This window comes from Crinia signifera, chromosome 19, assembly GCF_055691185.1.
Source record: "Crinia signifera chromosome 19, ASM5569118v1, whole genome shotgun sequence".
Lineage (NCBI taxonomy): Eukaryota > Metazoa > Chordata > Amphibia > Anura > Myobatrachidae > Crinia > Crinia signifera.
In genome coordinates this window covers 57953333-57973900 of record NC_139226.1, presented here as the reverse complement: position 1 = coordinate 57973900, position 20568 = coordinate 57953333, and the positions used below count along the sequence as shown (strand labels likewise).

General features: G+C 45.2%; 1 protein-coding gene across 1 annotated transcript in view; it reads left to right on the top strand.

Annotated features, from left to right (window-relative positions):
* The first annotated feature begins 5345 nt into the window (after positions 1–5345).
* The window catches only part of KCNJ14 (potassium inwardly rectifying channel subfamily J member 14), a 47717-nt gene continuing 32494 nt past the window's right edge, over positions 5346–20568 (top strand). The window contains exon 1 of the mRNA XM_083161725.1: positions 5346–5579. The gene's annotated coding sequence lies outside the window, so the exon portion shown is untranslated. The remainder of the gene's footprint in view (positions 5580–20568) is intronic.

Here is a 20568-nt window from a genome sequence, read left to right as displayed (position 1 = left end):
GCAATCTATAATAATATGATTTACACTCACACTGTTGGGACCCGCGGCGCTGGCGTCCCTGTCCGGCGGACTGGTCCCAGAGTGTGCGCCCGGCCATTGCTAAGCAGTCGGGACGCCAGCACACTTCCGGACCCGAACTTCCGGCTGCCGTCGCCAACGGAGGCAATGGAGACGCCAGGCAGCCGCCGGCAGGCGAGAAAGTTTAAACACAGGTGCTGCCGATTAATTAGGGGGCTGGTCCCGTAGTATGCTATTGGACCAGGCTCCTTTATAGCCCTCAGGCAGACCCAGATTTAGAGTCTTCCTGGTCTGTCCTGTTTGGCTCATTGTGGTTATCTGGTCCCTGTGTGGGTCTTGGATCTGCCTTTCACTCCTTGTCCCGTGATACTTGCTTCTCCATTCCAAAGTACCTGTCACCATCCTGTGAGTACGTTAACCCATTGGAGGAAGCAGCATTGTCCTGTGCCCTGAGGGTCCCATCTGTGGCACTATCTCCACCGTGACTCCCATGGGGATACCCTCCGTGGGGTCCCTTGGACGGTCCTGTGTATACTCCTGTATTTCAGTTGAGGTTGTTAATTGTTGGTACCATCTTTGTAGCATTGTTGCTATTAGTTATCGTTTTATACCACCTTAGAGCATTGTTGCCGTCTGCATTTCTATATTTTATTATTGGTTACCTCTACGCATTGTTGCGTCCCACTGCATATTACCCTGTTCAGGTTACTGGTGGGTGTACTACTGTGTTTTCCCATCTTCTCTGGGTTGTCAGCAACCGGGGGTTCTGGGGGTTCCCCGCCTCTTGTAGGCATTAGTTAGCTTGTCCCTTTGCTCTCTTCTGGCCTCGACGGACGTGTTGTCTATACCTGAGACCTGCCTGTAACGGAGTGTGGGCGGACCTAATTCGCCTTTACAGCCGGGACAGGTACAGGTGAAGCCTAGCCCTGCACACGTCTGTCGATTCCAGGTAGAGGCAACAGAGTTAGGGTTGGCGGGGACACTGCCAGATCCTAACACACACCCTACAACTACCTTCCAAGTCACTGACACTGTTTCCGGTTTAAAATGTATTACAAACAGGGCCAAATGCACCAAACTACAAAAGTGATAAAGTGGACAGTGAAAAACAACCAGCCAATCAACCCCTAACTCTAATTTTAGCATAGCGAGCCATGCTGAATTAGGCCCTTTGTGCAAAAGATACAGTGTATATGGAGGCAGTGGTGCAGAGAACGGTGTAGCAGGGGGCCTGGAATGACTAAAGTCCCCTCTGCCCCCGTTTGTACTTGAGTATTCTTCTACTAGGGAGGCACAGCTAAGCATCCAAGCCTTCCAGTTGGCATGGCCCATGTAAGTAAGTATGTTTTATTTACATAGCACACTTTCTCCAAAAGGACTCAAGACGCTTTACAGACATCAAAATAATGCACATAATACATAAAGTTTAGGTAGTGCAGCAATAGATACATACAGACATAAAAGAAAGCCTTGAGAGCACAGTACGCACAATGTAGTGTTGGTGCAGGCATTTTGGATAATTACTTCCACTAGTTGTGTATTCTACCCTAACAAGGTCCAGGTAAGGCAGCCATCTTAGGAGCACTGCGTAGGATTACCCTGGGTGGAATAGGTTACCCCTAGAAGAAATTACACAAAATGGGGTGATTGCAGTGTAGAGTAGGGTCCCAATAAGACATGTATTTTACAGGTCCATGTATTTTTCATCCCATCCACAAGTGTACCACATGAGGCAGCCATCTTGGGCGCACTACAAATGTTACATTGTGGGAGGTGAGCTATATAAGGACCCAATGCAGATATGGGAAAGCGGATGCTTGAGTATCAGTATGATATGCAGTGTATGGAAACCTCCACGTGAAGCACATCCTGCCCGCAGAGGAACCATCCGAGGCAACCAGCTGGGATGCACTGTGTAGGTCAAAATAAAAAGAGAACACCCTTGTATGCCTGGACTTGCATCCCACAGTACTGGGCCCTGATTGGTCTCTATGCAACTACATCTTTATAAACCTGTTAGTTTCACTGTTATAATTAAAACACAAATTGGCTGTTATTATAATTTTATAGCATACAGAACATAGACAATATCTATAAAAGTAGGAAAATAGGGTACTCTTTACCTAGCACGGCGCCCACGATCTCCATCGCGGGCGTCGTGGGTAAAGAAATCGTGGGGATCGCGGGCATCGCGGTCAGTACATTAACGGCCGCGACGCGATGCCCGCGATCCCCACGATTTCCCATAGGGTTCAATGTTAAATTTAGTGCTGCCCGCGATTTTAGATTCAATGCTTCAATGGCCGCGATTTGGCCATAGGAATCAATGTTAAATGGGCCACAGAGCCCAAATAGGCACAATTAACACTTAAATGTCCCCCCAAATTTGTAACGCCACCCCACGATCCACGCCAACCCGAAGCGTGGCGAGCGGCGGCGGTACGCGTCCTCCGACCTTTTCATACCCCCACTATCCACGTCGGCGTGGAGTTGAGAATAGAATAGTGTGGCGAGCCCGAAGCGTGGCGAGCGGACGCGGATACCTTCACAGGTAAACGTGGCCCTACGCGGGCTTCACAGGTATCCGCGTACGCTCGCCACGCTTCGGGCTCGGTGGCTCGCTGCACTCGCCACACTATTCTATTCTCAACTCCACGCCGACGTGGATAGTGGGGGTATGAAAAGGTCGGAGGACGCGTACCGCCGCCCCTCGCGGGCTCGCTGCGCTCGCCACGCTTCGGGTTGGCGTGGATCGTGGGGTGGCGTTACAAATTTGGGGGGACATTTAAGTGTTAATTGTGCCTATTTGGGCTCTGTGGCCCATTTAACATTAATTCCTATGGCCAAATCGCGGCCATTGAAGCATTGAATGTAAAATCGCGGCCAGCACTAAATTTAACATTGAACCCTATGGGAAATCGTGGGGATCGCGGGCATCGCGTCGCGGCCGTTAATGTACTGCCCGCGATGCCCGCGATCCCCACGATGGGCGCCGTGCTAGGTAAAGAGTACCGAAAATAGAAACAAACTACCGATCATATAAACATTAGTTCAGAAATTGTATATAGATGTAGAGAAAATGACTAATTATTGATTTCCGAAGGACAGACAGGCTTTGTGACCACTTAAGTAATTAAATATTTATCTTTTTTATGGTTTCACCCATATTTCAACAACCACATCTGTCTCATGGGTGCTGATCCTGATCCAGTACATATCCTCACGTATCTTGTTACTTTGGGTGCATGAAGAGCCTGAGATTTGGGATCATAACCTTGTAAGATTAGAATGAAAGAGACAAGACTATCCTGAAAAGACAGGGACATATAGCAGCCATACTGTATATGTTGCACACGTACAAATAGAGTTGGCACTCAACCGCTGATGGTTGAGCACTCATTGATGTTCAGAGGTCGATGATGAGTTGGGTGTTTTGTTCCCCAGCAGTGGTCAGATGGCCAACCACAGATAGTTTAATATCGATTGGCTGAGCTAATGGTGAAACACAAATGCATTTTGCACAAGCAAGGGTGACAACTGCACCTTTTCACAAAAGTGTATGGATTCTCACTCATGGTTAAACAACAAATCTGCACAGCACTTCTGGCCTGAGGTAGGCTAATAACATCACAAACAGACATTTGTAATGGTGCATTTTTGCATATTCTTAAATTCAGATCCAGATTAAGATTTGTGGGGACCCATCGCCCAAGAAGGATAAAGGGTGGGGGGATGGGGGTAAGGGCTGCTCTGCCCCTCCTTGAATGACTGACTCATGCAATCTTCAGCTGGCAGAGAGGAGGGGAGGTGGATGTTCAGTATGCTGGTTGACAGCGCAGAGCCACCGGCCTACCCTACCCGGAACCCTGGAGTCCTTTCACCCTCTGTAGCATGGCCCCTCCACCAGACGGCTTATGTTGCCAACTCATGGTTTGCGCAGTAAGGGGAGCGCATGGCGTGCCCACGTACCTTGAGTGCCCTGGGCCTGCCAAGGGCTTAATCTGGCCCTGCCCATGGCAACTAATATGCAAAGGTCACTACTAATAAAATTGACAAATGTAAACACTGGTGATTTTATTAAAAAGTGTCAGAAGTTAATGCTCTCAGCACCACAAATGTGTTGAACACACTCTACTGCCCCCGTGCACATTATACCGCACAGCATGTCCAGTTCACATTATGCCACACAGCATATCCAGTTCACATTATGCCACAGGGCATATCACATTCACATTATGCCAGATCACTGTAGCTGTGTGCGAGGGCGCACAGACAAACACTGTTTAAATAGTAATCAGACGTGTGATATAAACCTTCCTTCCCCTATTAAACTTCTGTTAATGTCATGCTGCAAAATACTGGAGTCTGGGAGGGGTTGAATAGCTCAGATGAGTAAGGGATTTAGCAACGTCTCTGAGATAAGTAGAATATTAGTTCCATTACAATCATGATTTAACCACGCCAGATTGTTATATGCACTGTTAATATTTTAAAGTCATTTTATACAGTACTGTAGATCTGCTTTTGAATGGTCGGATTCCTTTCTACCGGTGGGTTAGAAGTAACAAGGTGTAACAAAATGGTCGATGGTTGCTATTAAGCCATTCTTCATTTGGACTGTTCTATTTTTGTAGGTTGTGTTCTTGTACTTTTAATCTGTGCTGTACAATGGCTGAAGGCTTTTCATGTACTAGTAGGAACACAACACTGATTTACAGCGCTGCTTTGAATGATACAGTTCCTGAGGTTTTGGCAGAACTCAGTTGAAAGGGTTAAAAAAAAAATCAAAGAACATACAATTACAATAACCCTGTGAGCAGGATTTATTGTCATGTTTCTGATGCTGTACTATAGACATGAGTAAGAGTTCTGCTTTTAATATTCATAAAATGTGGGATAAACAGAAGAAAACACATTGCAATTTGCATGCTTTGGCTGTTCAGATCAATATGCATATTGACCTGTCTGTTAAATGAGCTTTATCCCATGCCCCAGCAAACGCATTAATGAATTCTCAGTAATGCAAGCTAATGCCTGCCTCTGTTACTCTGCTTACATGCATATATATTTTTATTTGTTCATTTGCAGCTAATGGCTCAGGACTTCAGTCCAACACCTCAAAGTTAGCAATGTAAGTAGTCTGTGGGAAGGACTCACTTCAGTCACTTCCAAGCCTGCTTAAGGAAGGTTCATCCTCATAGGGGACTGGGGTTAAGAGGTGATTGGCTGAAGGCCTAGGGCACTGCTGCGATTGGATCAAAAGATTGAGCCACCTCAGTGGTGCTTTAATTTTATTCTCTGAAATTGCCACTTGCCAAGCTGGAGAACTGAAGCAAAGAGACTGACAGACAAGGGCTGGCTGACAGGACAAGGAACAGCTACAATAAAATAAGGGTGCTTCTTTGAAAACAAGCTGGCAGCACAAGACAGGAGGTTATATAAACCTTTATCAAGCAGGAGACAAATTGGCAACTTAAAGAAATTATCCAAAACTCTGTAAGAAGAAAGAATATCAGGGAAAGAAGTCAAGTACAGTATGCTAATAGACAAGGCATTTCCAGGTAAGATTCCTTATTATTGTATGACACATAGCTGTGTATTTGCTGATGGTAATGACTTTGCTGGTCTGAGACAGGCAGGCAGAGGTAAGGTGACGAGAGGCCAGGACACAGGGATTAGGAGAAAGATAGACAGGCTTAAGGCAAACAGACAAAATCACTTGATCCTTATTGAAGAGGTGAGAATAAAATCGGAATAGATTCAGAATGTATCCTAATCAACACAACGTAACAGTTTCAGCATTTTAATACAAAATAATGATTGTTTAACTTTCTTGTTCATTTAAACCTACTTATTAACCAAACGTTAAAATAACAATACAGGTTGAGTATCCTTTATCCGAAATGCTCGGGACCAGAAGAATTTTGGATAACGGATTATTCTGTATTATGGAATATTTTAGAATTTGTATGAGTTATCTTTCATTTATGTTGTACAAACACATCAAACACATGAAATACACCTACATATATTTTATTTGTGCACGAAACAAGGTTTTAAAACATGAAACAAAGTTTGTTTACAATCTCAGATACTGCCTTTGAATGCCAAGCAATCATTTTCTTGCACATATTTAGTGCCAGTTACATGTTATTTCCCCAGTAGTGCCAGTTACAGATGTACCCAGTAGTGCCAGTTACATGTTATTTCTGCAGTAGTGCCAGTTGCATGTTATTTCCCCAGTAGTGCCAGTTACATGTAATTTCCCCAGTAGTGCCAGTTACAGATGTACCCAGTAGTGCCAGTTACATGTTATTTCTGCAGTAGTGCCAGTTGCATGTTATTTCCCCAGTAGTGCCAGTTACATGTAATTTCCCCAGTAGTGCCAGTTACAGATGTACCCAGTAGTGCCAGTTACATGTTATTTCTGCAGTAGTGCCAGTTGCATGTTATTTCCCCAGTAGTGCCAGTTACAGATTTACCCAGTAGTGCCAGTTACGTGTTATTTCCCCAGCAGTGCCAGTTACATGTTATTTTCCCAGTAGTGCCAGTTACATGTTATTTCCCAAGTAGTGCCAGTTACAGATGTACCCAGTAGTGCCAGTTACATGTTATTTTCCCAGTAGTGACAGTTACATGTTATTTCCCCAGTAGTGTCAGTTACAGATGTACCCAGTAGTGCCAGTTACATGTTATTTTCCCAGTAGTGCCAGTTACATGTTATTTCCCCAGTAGTGCCAGTTACAGATGTACCCAGTAGTGTCAGTTATATGTTATTTCCCCAGTAGTGCCAGTTACATGTTATTTCCCCAGTAGTGCCAGTTACAGATGTACCCAGTATTGCCAGTTACATGTTATTTCCCCAGTAGTGCCAGTTACAGATGTACCCAGTATTGACAGTTACATGTTATTTCCCCAGTAGTGTCAGATATAACCAGTAGGTTTTTAGCCAAAAAAAAAAAAAAAGTACATTTTCGGAATAATTTGGATAACAGATATTTGGAAAAGGGATGCTTAACCTGTAATAATAATAAAAGATTAAATATAAAGAAAACTTCCAATATTCTGTAGGTTCAGTAAATGGCCCCTCTGTTTTAAATTGCATTTTTTGTAGCAGTTATTCCATTTCACAGGATGAACATGTAAACTTCTATTTAACCCTTGTGGGGGCCAAGTCATGAATAGATAGCCATGTTTAGTATATATCCTGGGTTTCTAGTTACTAAATTATCGTTAACTAGCATTTGCCCAGAACTGCACTCGTATTCCAACAAAATCCTATCCATAATTCATAAACAGTCCCTAGAAGTATATTTCACCCCAAAAATACATATTCATATATACTGTACACATAGTTATTTTGGATCTAAGGAACCCCGCACACTGCACAAGCTGTGGGTCAATCGTCTGTTTTTTCCTTTATTGCTCATCTCGCTGATGTCACATTGAGATAATAGATACCACAGTTTCTTACTAGGTCTTTAAGCTATACAATAGTGAAAACACAACCCAAATTCCTCCAGTAGTTTTTGTGTGATGCCGGTATGAACTGACAAACAGACAAACAAAAATGACAACTTTATTATAGCTGTAGAGAACCATAACAAGGGGAACCTATGTAAGATCATATTGGTGGTGCAATTGTTGTAACTAATATCTGAACCCTTTGAGTGCCAACATCTCTCACAGAGAAAATATATGCACTAAAAATACCAGCGTCTCTAACATTTGTTATGTAAATTCAAATAAAAAAATATGTTGTGTAAAAAAGAATATATTTCCCATTTAAGGTAAACATTACAGGTCATTATGATGGCTTGCCAATTTTCATACCTACAGTATTTTAATATAATCACTTGACACTCAAAGGGTTAAACCAAAATCTTCACATTGTATGTACAGTTCATACAATAAAGTACTGTATAATCTATTGGTCACTAGTGCTAATGCCTATGTTGGTTGGTGTCTTTTACCTGCCATCAATTTTATATGTTCAACATCCTCTCAGTATGTATTAGTTATTCAGCAGTATGCTCTAGGGACCAGTGACCTCGCCCCTACAGCCATTAATGGATCACAGTTTATAGTATAGCGGAAATGGGAACAATTTTATTATTGTAGTGTCCCAAATGCAAACAGTGCTACAATGGCAAATAAAAAGATCATCCTTTGTTCTTTTGTATATATTAAAGCCGTGACTGATTCCATACACATGGATTAACTGGCATACACACGTGCTGAATTCTGTCAATTATTTCTTCTTCTAACTTAAAGTGTGATTTCATTGTTATTTAATAGCTCTCAAATTAAATGTATTTAATAATATATATCATATACAAGGTTTTTTGGCATAAAATTGGACAATATTATGAGCCTACTCCCTAATCGTTAAGGTAACCTCATTGGGTAGGTGCCTTACATTATAGGGTTCACCTCTGGGGCTCAGAATACTCCTAAACCGCCCTGGGATATGGTCGCTAGGTCAACAGTACAATGGTCGACATGGGTTTTTCACATTTTTTTTTGAGCCGATATGTGTTGACAGGTGGTTTTTCATGCCCTACCCTCAACAAGGGTGTGGATGGAGAATAGAGTAGTGCCCACAGCGTGGCGAGGGGATGTGTTTCACCAATACGGTGCCCATGTGGAACATGTCGACATTCGGAGCAAAAAAAGTGAAAAAAAAAACATGTCAATCTTTTGACTGTCGACCTTCCCAAATGTCAATGTAATACTTATGTCAACCTACTGACCATGTCGATCTAAAGCCCACTTTCAAGTGTCGACCTGAGTCCTGTCGACTTTCAGTGGATAGCGGTGGCAGAGTTTGGAAATTCAAAAGATAGGCCATTGATTGGCTGAGAGTGTGCTCTCTCTCAGCCAATCAGCGGCCTCAGCCACCGCTGTACGTCCACAGTGTCCGCTCTCAGCACTTCAGTTCCTGGACACTGCGGCACTGGCGCTTCACGCTGCCCAGGTACTGGGTACCACCTCCCCTGTGATGCTGCACCCACAACGGGGAAAGGGGGGGTGTAACAATAGCGCCCGCAGACCCCCAGCGCCCACATTTAGTCAGCGCCTCCCTGCCATCGAGGGGTCTGCGGCACTATAGTTACACCACTGCCATTGACCCATACCCACCACCCCATCCAAACCACCCCAGGGCACCACACAAATAAAAGGATAGCAGTAAGTGTTAGTGATAGTGTTAAAAGAATAGCAGTGAAGTAGCAGAGTGTAATATGTATTAGTATAAGGCACAGGAATAAAAACAAGATGGATTTAATATTACAGTAATGATTAGTTGGTGCCTGGGAGGATAGCTGTTCTACACTAACACATGACATTTGCAGATAGACTGTGAGGTATACGATTATCTACATTACATAACAGCGTTCAAGCATAAACTACTGATAGCTGCTTAAAGAGACAGAGTTAACTACTGTATATACTGAACTTGCAAATAGTGTTCCAGTATATGTAGTAACAAAGCAGCAGAAACTATACAAACATACCGAAACAGCCTGAGAATATGTCTGCTTTCAGCATTCTTTGCTGTTATGCTTCAAATTCACTATGGTTTGTATCAATTTATAACTAATCTGCAGAGATGAGGCGGAGATCACTAATCCTGTCAGCTCAGAACTTGTTTTAGAGGTTGCTTTATTTTAAAAACGACATTTAAGAGCTGATTGGCTAATTTATTTCTCCTAATTATGGGGCCCATTTATCAAACCATATTTGCGGCTAAATCCGTTTTCGGGGTTTAGCCGCAAATATTAAGTATCTCCTAAATGTATTAAAGGGGGACCACAGCAGAGATCTCCAATCCCTGCTGTGATCCCCTCTGCACCCCCGCCGGCCGCATCCCCCATAGGTTTCTATGGGGGATGCGAAGCTGCCCGATGTATCAACATCGGGCAGCCCGGCATCACACCCCTGGGCTATCGCCATTCTGATATGGCGATAGTCCATTGTAGCATATGGTAAGAGGGGTCGGCGGGGGTCAGCGCATAACCGCGCATGCGCTGACTCCCCGGCTTCCGGGTTAAGGCTACGCAGGGACGGGCTCCTATCGGAGCCCTGTCCCTGCGCCCTTAAAAATGATACATTCGCCCGATATGATCGCATTTTTACAATGCGATCCTGGGAGGTAATATTCCACCCAGATCGCATTGTAAATGCGATCATGATAAATTGGCCCCTATATCTCTCTCCATGCTTTGATTAAAAAAAGCACCTTGGTCCAGATGCACCAAGCTTCCAAAGATTGATAAAGTGGATAGTAATAAACTACCAGCCAATCAGCTGTTAGGAGCTGTTTTTTAAATTATTTTTTATGACAGCCTCCACTATGAGAAATAGGGGTCATTTTCATGGAATACTAAATAAAAACTGTATTTCATACTAATTTCAATAATTTGCCCTGAAAATACACACACACACACTCTCTCTCTCTCTCTCTCTCTCTCTCTCTCTCTCTCTCTCTCTCTCTCTCTCTCTCTCTCTCTCTCTCTCTCTCTCTCTCTCTCTCTCTCTCTCTCTCTCTCTCCTATATTAAAACAATTGAGTACAATGCTGGGAAATGCATGAACTTGCCTACAGGAGAACTGCGTAACCCGCCATTACATGACCTGCCAATACATGAATGGATTGGTCTAGCTGTGTTCAATTTGTATATAGAGAATAGTCCTACTTACAGCTATCAAGGGATTGAAACATTTAAATGCACATTAAATACAATACTTAGCAATCACACTTATGTTACAAGGTTGCATGTTACAGTAGGACAATTGGTGAGTTCTACAAGAGACAATCCTGTAATTAAACATTGGCTGTACAGACTGAGGACCTTATTCAGATCCGTTCGCAAGTTCTTCTCCTTCGCACGGGGACTGATGTTTTGGTACTTGTTTCCTATCTGGGCGCCCGCTAAGTTAATTGCGCACCATGCTATTCTCCGTAGAGAAATCTGATCGCATCGCATCGTACACATACACGATATTGAACGATGCGATGCGATGTGATCCGATTCGATTTCCCATAGGAAACAATGTTAAATGGATCAATTTACCCAAATCAGCATAGGGAAGAATGGTAAATGGGCCAGAAACCCCAAAAAAACCCACAGAGCAGTGGAATGTCCCCCCAAAAGTAGTTGACGCCACCCCGCCATCAACGTGAACCCGAAGCGTGGCGAGCGCAGCGAGCCCACGAGGGGCGGCGGTACGCGTCCTCCGACCTTTTCATGCCCTACTATCCACTAGGGCGTGGAGTGAGAATAGAATAGTGTGGCGAGCGCAGCGAGCCACCGAGCCCGAAGCGTGGCGAGGGGACGCGGATACCTTCACAGGTAAACGCGTCCCTTCGCGGGCTTCCCAGGTGTCCGCGTCGCCATGGACACCTGGGAAGCCCGCGAGGGGACGCGTTTACCTGTGAAGGTATCCGCGTCCCCTCGCGGGGCTCGCTGCGCTCGCCACGCTTCGGGCTCGGTGGCTCGCTGCGCTCGCCACACTATTCTATTCTCACTCCACGCTCTAGTGGATAGTAGGGCATGAAAAGGTCGGAGGACGCGTACCGCCGCCCCTCGCGGGCTCGCTGCGCTCGCCACGCTTCGGGTTCACGTTGATGGCGGGGTGGCGTCAACTACTTTTGGGGGGACATTTCAATGTTCAGGGGTGTTTTTGGCCCATTTACTATTGTTCCTATGATAATTTGGCTAAATTGAGCCATTTCACATTGTTTCCTATGGGAAATCGAATCGGATCGCATTGCATCGCATCGCATCGTTCAATATCGTGTATGTGTACGATGCGATGCGATCCGATTTCATTACGGTGCCGTACGTAGAAAACCTGGGCGCCCAGATAGGAAACAAGTACCGATGTTTTTTATTGCACCTGTGCATGTGCTTGTTGCATACAGCCACAGATTTTTTGCTAGGTGCATGCAAGCAGCCTTGCAGGCGGGGGTAAAGAGGGGCGTGTGGCTCCGGGCTGCCCTATTACTGGCCGTTCTCATGCTAATGAGGCATGATGGACATGCGGGGGGTGGGCTGCTGACATCACCGGATGTCAGCTGCCTGCCTACTTCCCTTCGAGCAGACACGCGTCTGTAAGGTTGCTCTGAGGCAACCTGAACCTTACATAAGCTTGAGCATGCCCTGCGAGCAAATTTGCCTTGCGAATGGGTGGCGGCCAGCCACCATTCGCAAGGCAGGGTTTGGTGGACTCGGAAAATAAGGACCAAAGCCAAAACATGGGGAGCCACACACATTGCTACTTAATAAACATGTGATGATATATTAAAGAGCAACTTATTGGTGTACCTGGAATACAGAACTTGTCAAGAAATATTTTAAACGGATGCTAATAAATTAAGGAAGTGATGCAGTACCACTTCTGTGCACCAGGTGTTGCTGCAAAGCCCTCCAATCCAATCTTTATATTTATTATGCAAAGTTGTTTGTAATCCGTATTTGGGCACAATCCATGTACCATTCACATATCAAAATAGGATATGCTGTACAGTGCCTGATTCAGTGTCACATGGATATAAGGGGAGAACATAAAGGTTGTAATACACCCAGAAAAAGCATGTCAGCTCCTGTTATATCAAATAAAAGGAACAGTATTTCTTGCTAATTCCATGAAGCATGTAGTGCTACCTCATTTATCATCAGACAACAGTCATGAATCAAGCTTTTGTAGAATATGCTTATGTTATCCCCATTGAATAAGTTATACATCTGGAGCATTCATTTTTGCTGTGCTTCCTGTGGATTAAAGGTCTGATTCATTCAGAGGTTGATGCAATGTCGATATTTGGTTATCCTATCAATGTTATTTGATATTTGAATGTGTTACAATTGCACTGCGCACAGGTGGTGACTGAGTAGCAATGGCGGGCAAAGTGAGGACCGTTAGTGAGCATATATGGGAGATAGCTGGAGGGGTAGCCAAATGCAGATGTGCATACCTCCCAACTGTCCCGCTTATCGTGGGAACGCACAGCGTCTATGCCCCCACAGCGGCAAAAACGCCCCAACATTTTTGACGCACCTTTGGTGCGCATGCGGGTGTCCCTCCTCCACCGCAATGAAAGTAGGAAGGAATGGATGTGTCTCGACCAAAGGTATAATGGGGGGAGGGGGGGAGATTGGTGTCATTTCAGGGGTTGACACAAAAATGCTGGCTCCTCCACAAGAGTTGGGTGCTGCTTTGTAACATTATCCTACAGCGCCTGGTTCCTGTTGTCGTGGAGGAGTCAGCACTGCAGCTGGAATCTTTGAGGGCAGTCCAATCATCACTGAATGACTCAATCATGTGATACAGGAGGACACATCCAATAGTCCCAACTCATGCATTGCTGACGGGTATGGGCTGTTAGGTTGACAGTGTCTAGGTTGACAGTCAAAAGGTCGACCACTATTGGTCAACAAAAAAAGGGCGATTTGAAAAAGGTTAACATGAGAATTTCACTATTTTCGCATGGACACAATAGAAGTGTACAGCGTCCTTTTGACTATGTCGACCTAATGCATGTTGACCTTTTTCATGTGTGAATAATATAAAACAGGATGCCCATGTTGAAATATCCAGCGTTGGAATCACAACTTGGGGCCGTAACACTGGCGCCACAATCCCAACATTGTTGGAGATGCCTATGACGGAATCCCGACACCTGGCATCCCGACACCTGGCATCCCGACACCTGGCATCCTGACAGCTGGCATCCCGATAGCTGGCATGCCGATTGAAAGTATGCTGGGGAAGTCTAGGGCTAGGAAGTGGGGGTTAAAGTTAGGTTGCGGGGATACAGTCAAATGGTCGACAGTCATTAGGTCGACACGGTTGGGTCGACATACAGGAGGGTCGACATGGGTCAAGGTCGACAGGGGTCTAGGTCGACAAGGGACTGACCTAGACCCATGTCGACCTAGACCCATGTCGACCTTGACCCATGTTGACCTAGACCCCTTTCGATCTTCCTGTATGTCGACCCAACTGTGTTGACCTAATGACTGTCGACCATCTTATGGTGGACCAAACAATCCCAACCAGGTTGCGGGGAGGAAGGGGTTAGGCTTTTAAGGATAAAGGCATTAGGTTAGCATTATGAGGAGAGGGTAAATAACCTTACCCAGCCCTGCGATTTTCATTATCGGCCCTGTTACTATAAAACACTTAGGGCGGGGTGTCGCCAGGCATCGCATTTTTAATAACGGTATATGTTCTAACATATGCGGTCATTAACGCAAGGGACAGCTCTTGCGATAAGAGCTGTCCCTTGCGATGCGGTGCCGGCACTGGACTTCTGGGTCTGTGACCCGGGAGTCCATCTGCGCATGCACAGAGTGACAGCGCCGGCCGCAGGGCATGCTGGGAGGGATCCATGACGGATCCCTCAAACAGCGCTGCGGTAAGAATCTCATAGGCATCTGCAGGGAATCGCCAGCTTTTGCTGGCGATTCCCTCCGCAGCGCTGCCACTGCGGAGGGGGCACAGAGCATACAGAAATGCGGTAAAAACCCTGATAACGGGGTTTTTACGTATTTCTGTCTTGGAGAATCGCCCCCATAATTACCATTGCCCTATGCTGTGGATCTGCTTATTTGTATACATATAGCGTATGCCTACATAATTTAGGCACAAGTTAAAAGAATAAAAAAAAAAAAAAAAATAAGCTTTCACCATTAAATATTATAACAATATCGAAGGAACATTTCCGGTAACCTACAGTTATCCATGGTGTTAACCCAAGGACTGAACAGCTTTGAAGATCGAAATGACCATGAATATCCAACACTATTGCCACATTTTTGTGATGAGATTAATCACAGAGGTACATTTACTAAAGCATCTACACATTAAAGCCCTTATTCAGATCGGAGTTAGATTTGTGTGAGTTATTTTGTTTCTGTGCAGGGTAAATACTGGCTGCATTATTTTTACACTGCAGTTTTTACACTTTCAGTTTCAACAAACCCCACCCAACAGTGGCGTAACTATAAAATTGGCTCCACCTGTCAAAATAGATTCTGATTTCTAAATTCAGGGTGGGCGCCGGCGTCATGTGACTTCAACTGCCCGCCCCGCGGAGGCAGCAGCATGCCTGCATTCCCAGCGGAATGCCCTGTGTTTTTGTAGGGATGCCCATAAAACGCTGGAAATGGAGAGTGATAAACCGCCAACCAATCAGCTCCTACCTGCCATGTCACAGACTGTGTTTGAAAAATGTCAGGCAGGAGCTGATTGGTTGGTTGTTTATCACTGTCCATTTTATCACTTTTGAAGCTTAGAGAATCTGTCCCTCAGGATGTGACAGGGCAGTAACCAGCTGATTGGCTGGTGGTTTATAATGATTTAATGGCTATGAGACTGACCAAAGCAATGTGGGCAGGGCTGCCATCAGGAATTTTGGGGCCTGGGACTCATTTCCAGTCTGGGTCCCCCCACTACCCCTTCCTCCTCCTCACTTGACTTACCCGGCTCCTGCTCCCCCATCTTCTCTTACGCTGAGCTGCAGCCCGGAGGTCCTGGAACGCAGGCTTCGTCAACTCAGGATGCCAGCGGCCAATTAAAATGCAGCACCGGCTGGTGAGCCAATTTGGTGAGCTCTGATTGGCTCAAAAACCGGTGTAGCATTTTAATTGGCCACCGGCGTCTTGCATTGAATAAGCCTGCGCTCCAGGACCTGCTTTGTTCAGTGCACTGAGCGCAGCGGAGGCAGTTGGGAGGGTTGTGGTGAGCAAAATGAGTTGACCAGGCCCTTCCAGAGGCCAAGGCCCAGAACCGCTGTACCCACAGCACCCCCCTATTGGCGGCCCTGAATGTGGGACCTATGAAATGTACTGTAGTATTTTCCATGTGCTCTAGCAATCAAATGGATGGAAAAATTGATTTTCATGACATGCTAAATATAAACTAATCCTCATAGCAAAGTGGATCCCATGCCATGTTGTGAAATGATTTCTCACCAGCTGTGAATATAGTTTATCTTGCAATCACAGCAAACACATGTACAGTAGTACCTAATAATCATATAAATACAATATAGTGAGTGGGACACAGCTGGAGTATGTTCTGTCTCCTCTAAGCTCGTACATAGACATGTCACATTCTATAACAATGTTGTGGAACCTCTCTAGCTAGCAGTATACATGAATGATTTATCACTGTGAGGTAATGACATGGGGTACCGCATCTAAAACAATAGCCATAGATAATATGAATAAATAATATGTTATATGAGTGCATCCATATTCCGGTGTCATCCATATTCCGGTGTCACTGCCATAAGGTTCATAGGCTGTAATGGTACCTGGGGAAATACAGGAAGGATTCTCCTATGGGATATGAGAGATAACGCATCAATAATGCAGCAGTGCCTGGAAATGGAAAGTGACTTGTTTGCTTACTCCTATCAGTAAATATATTCCTCACACCCGAGTATGGGGTCCTCATATCACAGTGTATTAAGATCAAGGCCTCAAACATCTGTTTACTGACAGGTTCAAAGGAACTCTTAGGTAGCACCAAGGACTTTAAAAGTGGTGCGTGCGTGTGTGTGTATATACAGTCAAAACATGCGGAAGATGACCAAGGAAACCAAAGCATACCGTAATACTGGATTAAGAAAGGAAATAAATCTCCTAGTGCTATTGAAGGGTTGGGCACCAAGAGGAAGGATCGACCCTATGAGATATATATTTCCTTTAGAATTCAGATAAGTGGGAGCGGACACGGTGGGTTAATGGTGACAATATAAATGCTTATTATACAGTATAAACTGTATTTGGTTGTCTCCCATACACTGTTTGGAGTAATATCTTACCCATGTGCGTGACATCCAGGAGGCACCACAGGAGCTTGGTGACCCTTTGTCCCCTTCCAACACCACAAGTTGGCACTATGACCAATTCTGCCAAATGCTGTGGAAGAAGGGGGGGGGGGGCGGCACCTTGCTGATGTCGGCACTGTGGCCTAGGTATATAAGTAGCTAGAGTTAACATTTAGAATTTTGGGATGTCGACATGTCAAATGATGACCTTCCCAATGTTTCCAATGACATAATGTGATCATTGCCAATGGCAACTTTGTGAATGTTGGCCGTGTGGATGGCCATTGGCAAGGTGAATATTACTGACCCCAGGGTCATTTCTAAGGGTAGGCATGCTGTGCAAATGCACAGGATGTCCATGCCCTTGACCCTGCTCGCTACTTTCACCCCGCTGGCACCTGCTATCACTACCATTTACAACATAGACATGCACATACCATGAAATCAGCCACCACTGTGGGTCAGCAGGAAGAGGGTCCCAAGTACAACAACAGTAGTGCAGCAGTACAGCAGCAATACGAAGTGTTACAGGCCGCTTGGACCATGTCTGCTCGCTATTGTATCCGACAGGTAAGATCGAGAAGTATCATTTATTATAATCCAGGACAGAGGCGTAAATAGGTTTCAATCACAAGGAGGCAAGTTGGAGTTTGGTGCCCTCCTTCCTTCTTAAAAAAAAAACAAAACAAATATAGTGTGTGTCCACAGTGGATTGGCAGGGCTTCAGCTATGCTGTGTGAGAGTGTGTGAGTGGTGGAGCAGGGTCAGAATTTACGTGCACCATCACTTGCTGCAGTAAGGTCGAGTGGTACCAGGTGGGAGCCGTCCTGTCACCTATTACTGGTGTTTGGCTCCTGGGTAGAGCCAATTAACTATGCGGATGCACCTCACAACTCCATTGGAAGAGCAGCGGTCACATTTGGATACCACTGTGAACCACACCAGTTCCCGTTCATGGCTTGGATCCCAGAGGTTGGCGCCTCCATTGCCTCTGATCCAGGACTTGGCATCTGTATTATGTGGGATAATGTGCAATATCTGTGACTGTATAGATCTAGACTAGCATTGAAGCAGGATCACGGCAGAACGATCCCGACTTTAGAATCTGTTGGGCCTGTTCTACTGATAACGGCCATGGATTGTCCTGATCCCGCAGATAGACAATCCACGGCCGTTTTCACGGCAACTCCCCGTGTTGCCGTGACATTGAATCCCGCCTGCCGTTCAGCTGTCGATCAAAACATAAACGGTCCAGGATCACAGCTGTCAGGAGGGATCGACAGCCGTGATCCTGGATTGAATACCCCCCTTTATCTACTAATGACCTCAATTTTGTGTATACTGCATTGTGGGCTATCCTGTGGTAGAAAATATCCTGCTCACACTGGGAGCCATATTGCGTAGAAATATCTGTGGAGAACCCTAACCCTACCCACAGCCTATTCCTTACACATCTTAGCATCTGATGTGTGTGGCCTCTAGCATGTACAGTATATACATCACAATTCAAAACTTACAAACTAAACCTGAAATAAAGACTTGGAGACTTAGCTTTGGCAGAAATTGTTAGCTGATTTATTTTAGCACTTTTAAGCTAGATTAATTTATTAATAATTAATTAATTAATGGTGGCCCAGAAAGAACGGCTAATTAACTAAGCTCCACCCACACAATCTGCATATGTAATCAAGCCTACCCTAACAAGCGGTATCCGCTCGACCTACCTCATTGACTACCCACCCATCAGGGTGGGGTCGCTGTCCCCGAGCAGGTGATCCAGCGAAGGCCTAAGCCAATGAGAGGCGAGCGCACCGAAAAGCAAACGTATACGTAGCATCATCATTTGAAAAATAGCTAATTCTATTAACCTGCCGTTCTTTCCCGCCTATCAGCCAACGCAATTAAACACCCACCCAACCATAATAACACAAGGGAGGGAGGGCGGAAAAACCTTCAGGAAAGAGAGGAAGACACCTCCCTTTCCTGCCCTGATATCCCAGCTAACACTGCCCTTCCCTGAGTCCTTATTGGACCCCCGAGTCACGTGCTTCCCTAGGTCACACAACAGCCTTGGATGCAGGGGCGGATTGGGAATTAAAACCAGCCCGGGAAATATCTTGAAGCAGCCCTAAAGGGGGGGGGCGGTGTTGCCGCGCGCCGCAGGCGCGCCCGTTTTTGGGTGGGCGTGGTCTATCAATATGGGGGTGTGGCCTATGTCAACGAAGCCCCGCCCTATTTTTTGCTGCTGTGGGGTCATGGCTAGTGGTTCTCTGAGCTGCTGGCTATGTCCCCAGCCCCTCAGGCTGCAGAATAGGCGCATGCATACAGCGTCTATTCTGCAGCCTGTGGGGCTGGGGAGATAGAGACAGGGGGAGGGTGACAGGGGGTCTCCCAACTGTCCCCCCCCCCCCCCCGTGGGGCTTTGAGTATGGGCCACCTCCCTTGAACACATTATGCACCATAACATGAGGGCCCTATTTTCTATAAAAAAAAACTGTACACCTTATGCCACACAGTATGAGCCAATATTCACATTATGACACATGGAATGATCCAAAATTCACAAAATGCCACACAGAATGAGTAAAAAAAAAATAGGCTAAAGTTCACATTATGCAACGGAATGAGAAGACACAGGGTGAATAAATGGCGGCACTCGAAGACTGATAAACTGTAAACTGGGTAATTTTGTAAAAGCATATAACAGTGCATCATACTCCGATGATACAACCCCATTTTCAAGGTGCAGAAAGTGACAACCGTTGTCACTTTCTGCACCTTAAAAAACGGGGTTGTATACCCGAAACGTCGGAGTATGATGCACTGTTCTATGCTTTTACAAAATTACCCAGTTTATATCAGTCTTCGAGTGCCGCCATTTCTTCATCCATCTACCTTAAAAATCTGTATTGTAAGGCATATGTATATATAGATAGAGGGGTTGGCAGCCCTCCGACAGACTTTCACTGTCCAATAAATGCAAAAAAACATTTATTGATGGTCCTACGCCATTACGAGGTATCTACCCCGTCATCAGGGACTCGAACAATACAGTACACAAAAGACATATATATACACACCACAAAAATCCCACCCTCCCGCCCACCCTCCGGTTAACCCTGTACCTGACGAAAGCCCGTGCATGCAGATCTCTGTCCGCCATTGAAAAACCGGCAGTCAGCCTCACTGTGCAAGCAGACGCCGGCGGAAGTCGCTCTCACATGACCTCCGCTCAGCGCAGCCCCTCTTCCAGCAGGCTTTCTCCAGAAGACGAGTCAAAGGAAATGCATCACAGTTCTGATCAGAATGCAGGAGTCCGGTTACTATGGAGATGAAAAAAAAAATATATATATATATATATATATATATATATATATATACATACACACAAGAAGAGGATCTGCGCAACGTCACAATGTCATATATATGTAAATCCGTCTTTAAGGATGTAGTGCTGGCTCACTTCCAGGAGGCTTTGTCACGGCCTCAGTGTATGGAACATCCAACAAGAAAAAGGAGCGCACACATCAGCAAAGTAATGACAAGTATTTACTGAAAAAGTGTAGGCTCACATACAATTCAATATACTGTAGTCAGCATGCGTAGTATTCACCGCTAGCTCCACAGCCTGTGCCATTAATTTGCTCACTTTTTTTGTTGAATATATATATATATATATATATATATATATATTTATATATATACACT